Raw genomic sequence first — 6,681 nt, 5'->3', positions numbered from 1 at the left:
TAAGGCATTGGCATCATGGTTGGCAATATTTACGTAAAACAAATGCTACCTGAACGTTTTTATGCTTTTAACCAAGAATCGAGACTGTTTTACATCCATATCTATAAAGAATTCAGGGATTTAAGCATTTATTCACTAGAATTTTGACGTAAAAAGCTCTTTGTTGTGGTAAGGCGGTGTCACAGTAAACTTAAAAGACGAGCCGCGCATTCGACATATTTACGTAAATAAATGCTAACATGCACGTTTTTTTGCTTTTAACCAAGAATCGAGACTGTTTTACGTCCATATCTATCAAGGGCGTAGGATTGGTCTCGGCATTGGTCGGGACGATATAACAACATAACCTGCATGTGCAGTTTTTGAACCTAATTAATTGATAGGCGAAATGATCAAAGCACAATGAATCTGTATTGATTTATACTAACTTGGATGTAAATTTGGATTACGTGATACCAAAGGTGTAGGTTTGGTCTCAACATTTTTTGCTGGGGACGGGACATTAATAAGACCAAACAGATTATTGAACGGTGGTCAGAGCCACATTTCTCACGAATATGAACCTAATTAATTGACAAGCGAAATGATCAAAGCACAATGAATATGTATTGATTTATACTAACTTGGATGTAAATTTGCATTACGTGATACCAAGGGTGTAGGTTTGGGCTCAACATTGGTGGGGACTATATAACAGCATAACATAAATGTACACTTTTTGCTGGAGACGGGATATTAAGACCAAACAGATTGGGTGAATGGGGGTCAGGGCTACATTTCTCATGAACATGAACCTAATTAATTGATAGGCTAACCCAGTACTTCTCAATTATTTTCTGTTACGCCCCCCCAAGCAAGACGTAAATGTTTCGCGCCCCCCCCCCCCCAACTCTCTGCCGCCACTGTAAATAGTATCATTCGTCTATATTACTATTAGAAGTACGCCTCAGCCTAACATTGTGTCCTTTTTTTTCCTATTAAAGAAAAAAAGTAACATAGATCAACTTATAATAAAGTATAACTTTTTTAACATTGTGTTGCTTGTAACAGAAAAGACTTAACGCGCATCAATTTGTCTGAAGTTAAAAAAAAAAAAAAAAAAAAAAAAAGTCACATCCATACTGTAAAAATTCACTCAAGGTACATTTTTGACCATTTGATACTGAAAAATAAAATGTAATAAAATCAGTAAATAATAACAAATTCAAATTGATTAGAAACATTTACTCTTCAGGACAACATGCCAAAAAATTTGACCGAAAAAAAACAAAACTGAATAGAAGGGGGGGAAAAAGGTCTTTGGATAGAAGGAATGTTTTTATTTTCGCTGATTCACCACAGTGCTCACTGGTTTACTGATAAAGCACTGACAAAGCGGGACGATTGTGACAATTGGCAATATTCGGCACATTTTCGCTGAAAAACAATCAAGCGGTTTATCAATGAGATTTAGGTCTAATGTCTTTAAGTGGCGTCTTAACTGATTTGGCTTCTCCGCTATAATCATTTTTAGACTCAGTAAACAGTGGTCTTTCCTCATTTCCCACTATATTAAAAGTCAAAGGCAAACGGCCCGAAAAAAGCGCATTCTCGGCGGCCGAGGGAGAACCGTAGGTGAGGGCGGTGGTCGTGACGATCCCAAGCCGAAAACGGCACTTCTCGGCCGGACACGTGAGAACCGAAGAAGACAGTGGGTCGCTGCGTGAGTCCAGCTCTGCATGAGTCTCTTCCGTGTGCTCTTGCTTACTTCAAAAATACTGCACACACTTTGAAAATGAGAGCGCCACTGCCACCCACGGAGTGGATGTGCAAGTACACTTTATTCTAGTACGGCAAAAAAAAAAAAAAAAAAAAAGCATGTTCCCCGAGGTCACTCGCGCCCCCCCTGGCATCGCTCTGCGCCCCCCTGGGGGGGCGCGCCCCACCATTTGAGAAGTACTGGGCTAACCGATCATTGCAAAAATAAATCTGTATTGAGCAGTGTTGTTAATTTTACTTTCAAAAAGTAATTAATTACAGTTACAAAGTACTTCTCCCAAAAAGTAATTGTGTTACTAACTCAGTTACCTGAATGTAAGAGTAATTAGTTACTTGGCAAAGTAACTAGTGATAATTTTCAGAATGTAAGAGTGATTAGTTACTTGGCAAAGTAACTAGTGATAATTTTCATGTTTTTTTTTTCTGGGGGGAAAAAAAAAAAAAAGCAGGTTACACAATATGAAATTTAAAGGGTTTTGGGGACAATTGGCCGTAGTCCAATTCTTTACCCTCCACTTAACTAGACACAAGGGTATTGCGTTAACTCGATAAGTAACCCGGTAAGTAACCTTTGCAATGTGTGGAAGTCATTTAAAGTTGGGAATCAACCGTTAAAGTTGTTAAAATTGCTCCCGTTACTGCATTAGTTCCCTTCTGTCTACTTTCAACATGTGTAAGTTTTAAAACTGTTTTAAAACTGTTTCATCCTTTAAAGATTTAAGTCAAGATTTTGGAGCATTTTAGTTAAAAAAAAAAAAAATAATAAGTTAAGTTCGCTAGGAAGGATCTCTACTTCAGAGCCTTCCTGAGAGGTCTACTGCTGTAAGATGGCGGCTGTTTACTAATACATTTAGTTCTCAAAACATGTTGCCAATGCAGCCGTGTCTGTCATTTGCATCTAGTTCTATAATATGTGATATCTACTGTATCATGTGGGCGTAGTTAGTAGGCTATGGCTACAGTCAAGTATTATTGGAGCCACCTAGCATCGTGTTTGCAACGACGTCTTCCCTACTCCTGCTCTGCTCGCTCGTCTCTGTGAGTCCGTCTCTCCCAGACTTTTTTTATTCAACCAACTTAGTAACGCACGCCTTTCCCGCCTCAGTAACGGTAACGGCGTTGCCAAGATGAGAAAATGAATTAATTAGATTACTCATTACTGAAAAAAATAACGCCGTCAGTAACTCCATTATATTCTAACGCCATTATTAACAACACTGGTATTGAATTATACCAGTGCTTCTCAATTATTTGCTGTTACGCTCCTCATAGGAAGACACTGCACTCATGCACTGGTCCTCATGGGAAACGCAGTCTTCAAAAAACTACCGCTTTTGTCCACCAGCGTCGCTTAAATCGACCAAAACTGAAAAGCTACCAAGTGTTGCTTTAAGGCCACATAAACAAAATATAAATGAAAATTGGGTAGAAGGGGGTAAACCTCGGTTCACTACATTTTTCACAGTTTAATTAACATTAACAGCAGAAAACGCATACAGAAGTGGAGGACACTTCTCTTGAAGCAGCTTCCTACTCGAGTTTTGCAGGTTAGCAAATTCATACAGTTTAATGTTATGCAAAATTCTGATGCAGGTTGTAGCAAAATGTCTGTAGCAAAATTAGTGGTGTGTTCCCCACCTCCATCACATTGACATCTTTTTACATTACTTTCAGTGGCTGCTGCTGGCTGAAAAAAAAAAAACTTCTAATATCCCTCTTCTTTGAAGGGAGCGGATGAGGTGGCATGTTGGCGACATGTTGTATTTTCGTCGGGTCAGTGCGCGTGTGTGTGGGGGGGGGGGTGTCAAGTTATCAGCCAATCAAATGTGAGTTTGGGTGGGGGGAATGGACTAGCACATTCAGCAAGTGAAAAAGGGGTAAATGTAAGTCTGAACGTAATAGAAATAATTACCTATATAACTGAAATCATTATAAAATGCAAATAAGGTTGCTTAAAATTTGGAGGGGACAATTTGAATATCCTGAAAAGTTGGTAGTGTTATGTCCCTACCGTCCCTATGTAAACCTACGCCCTTGCATGATACAACGTTCGATTCAAACCTTGGTTTTCAAAAACTACTAAAAACACATTTTAAAGGAAAGTCTCTTAATTTAACAACAACAACAACAAAAAAAAGGAGAGGCTTCTAAGAATGAGTTCACTTCTGGGGGACCTAGACTCAAATCTAAAGTATTGAAATATAAATGTGATTTGGGAAAAAGGATGAACAAAAACCTGGGATATCCAAGGACTGATCTACATCTGAGGCATCCAAAGTACTCTCATGAAATTCTGATGTGTGATTTCATTTCATTTTATTTTTCATGTCAGTTCATGTTCATGTCGGTGTCCCTCTGAAGTGGACCCATTCTTGGGAATTGTACTCTGAAGCCACCGCGTTGCATTACGGTATTGCACATAATGGAAACAATGCTCCAAATGAGGTTCGGCTAGCTTGCCTTCGTTGTTCCTTGTGGAGGTTATCCTGACCACAGTAGTTTTGCAGGTTATCAAGTTCACACAGATTATTGCTATGCTAACTGTGATGCAGGTCGAACGCAGTAGCAAAATTAGTGGTGTTTCCCCCCACCTCCACAACATTGACATCTTTTTACATTACTTATACCCCTTTCCCACTGAAACTAGTGGGTCAACGCACGTTTTCCAAGCCGATGCATCCCACTAGCAATTGGCATTTGACACCTTTCCCATTGACGAAAAAAGCCGTGTCTTTTTTTTTTTTTTTTTCCACCCGTCTAACCCCCACCCCTCCTCAGCCGTGCGTAAGGTGCGTGACGTCACCACGCTAAGATGCGCTTCGACAACTGCGACCGAATTCATTCAGTTCAAGAAAATTAACAGTGCAAAGCAACATGGAAGCCTCCTTTCCGTTTGTGTTCTCTCTTTTCATGCTTTTTACTGCCCGCAAAATGGTCGACATGCAGCAAAGGATCAACACTGTGCTTGTGCTGAGTCAACGTAGGCGACGTAAATTTTGGTTTGAAATTGAAAGGAGTCGTGTATGTCACAGGAGGAGAAGAGCCTTTGTTTCATCTGTTATGGCTATTGCTAACGCTGCTACACCGACTGTTCGCCGTATGCGGATCCGGGCTAGAGCGCATGGTTTTTGTTTTTTGTTATGACGCATCACGTACTAGCCTACATCACCACGTAAATTAGGGTGTTGACTGTTGACTCGGGGTTTTGCTTTCACACTGCATGGCGATCAGAGCCGAGGTGATTTTAACGCGGTCGCTTGACGGGTTGATTGACACGTCGAGGCGGGTCGCTGCACCATTCCCCCTGCCACCAAAAGCCGATTGTTAGCGGGTTGACACGGGTTTTTTGGCCAGTGGGAAAGAGGTATTACAGTGGCTTGTGCTGGCGGGGAAAAAAAACGTCTAATATCTCTCCTCTTTGAAGGGAGTGGAGGAGTTGGCACGTTGTATTTCTGTCGACGAGGTTATGTGAGTGTGTCTATGTGGCGGGAGGAGGGAGCTGGGGGTCGAGTTATCAGCCAATCAAACGTGTCATTTAGGGGAGAAAATAGACCGGCACATTCAGCAAGTGAAAAGGGATAAATGTAAATCTGAACCAAGGGCGTAGGTTTGGTCTCAATATTGGTAGGGACTATATAACAGCATAACCTCCATGTACACTTTTTGCTTGAGACGGGACATTAATAAGACCAAGCAGATTGGGTGAACGGCAGTCACGGCTACACTTCTCACCAACGTGAACCAAATAATTGAAAGGTTAAATCATTAATGCAAAGAAATCAATACAAATTTTTTAACTTCTGCACTGCAAATTTATAACGTCTTAATCTGACATTTTTTCTTAAATCTAGTCGAATAATTTTCTCCATCTTGTTCTGAGTGTTAAAGGCTGGTTAACAGATTAGTGTGTCAGATTCTTCCTCTTTAAGTAAATATCACTACAGTATTTGTTCTTATTAAAGCCATACAACTACAAGTTGTTCATTTTTCACCTAAATCTAGGAAAAAATGCTTTCAAATAATGTTTTGAAAAACGTCTATTCTTGAATTAAGAACATTTCTGACAAACAAGTTTTTTTTTTTTTTCTTTAAATATTAAATATACAAATGTTTTCCTTAAAATATGTTAAGGTTATTTTCAGCTCGGTATTTTCCTTATTTCAAGAAATCTGAATAATATTTACTTGAAGCACTAGCAGATAATTTCACTTATTTCTAGTTGATTTACACTGAAAACAAGGGAAGTTAAGCGTTTTTTCTCTTTTGCAGTGCATATGCATCGGTTTGTTTAGGTGGAACACCATTCGATTCAAACCTTTGTTTCCAAAAACTATTGAAACATTTTGAAAACTTCCAGAATAAGTGTCTGGATTTTATAAGCAAATTTAAATTTAGCCAAAAATTTTACTCAAGTAAGAGTAGCGTTACTTCAAAATAATATTACTCAAGTAAGAGTAAAAGTAGTCATCCACAAAATGTACTCAAGTACAAATAAAAAAAGTATACAGTGAAACGAATACTCAAGTAAGAGTAACATTTTGAGTAACTGCTTATTTTTGTTAGATTTTATTTTATTTTTTTTAAACAACGGTATATGAACCGTTGTTATAATAATACTGGACAATAACACATAACATAACCACGTTAAGGCAAAGAAATACACAAAAAAAAAAAAGTACATTGAATTCCAGTGAGGAAAAAAAAACATAAATGAGGCATTATTCGTCCAAAGAGCAGCAAAAAATAGTTTCTAGTTTGAATAGTGAAGAGTTCCTTCATAATTACTATTTAGAAATTAAAATGAGCATATATACGGTTTTCCTTGGTCAGTCAGTGCCAAATAAAAACTGGGAGAGAGGTTGAAATCGGTTGAAATCCGCAGTTTCAAGTCATGTTGAGAGCAGCGCTCAATATCAAATACGG

The sequence above is a fragment of the Corythoichthys intestinalis genome, chromosome 3 (assembly GCF_030265065.1).
Source record: "Corythoichthys intestinalis isolate RoL2023-P3 chromosome 3, ASM3026506v1, whole genome shotgun sequence".
Classification (NCBI taxonomy): domain Eukaryota; kingdom Metazoa; phylum Chordata; class Actinopteri; order Syngnathiformes; family Syngnathidae; genus Corythoichthys; species Corythoichthys intestinalis.
The sequence above is the reverse complement of the archived record's forward strand: the minus strand, read 5'-3'. Positions refer to the sequence as shown.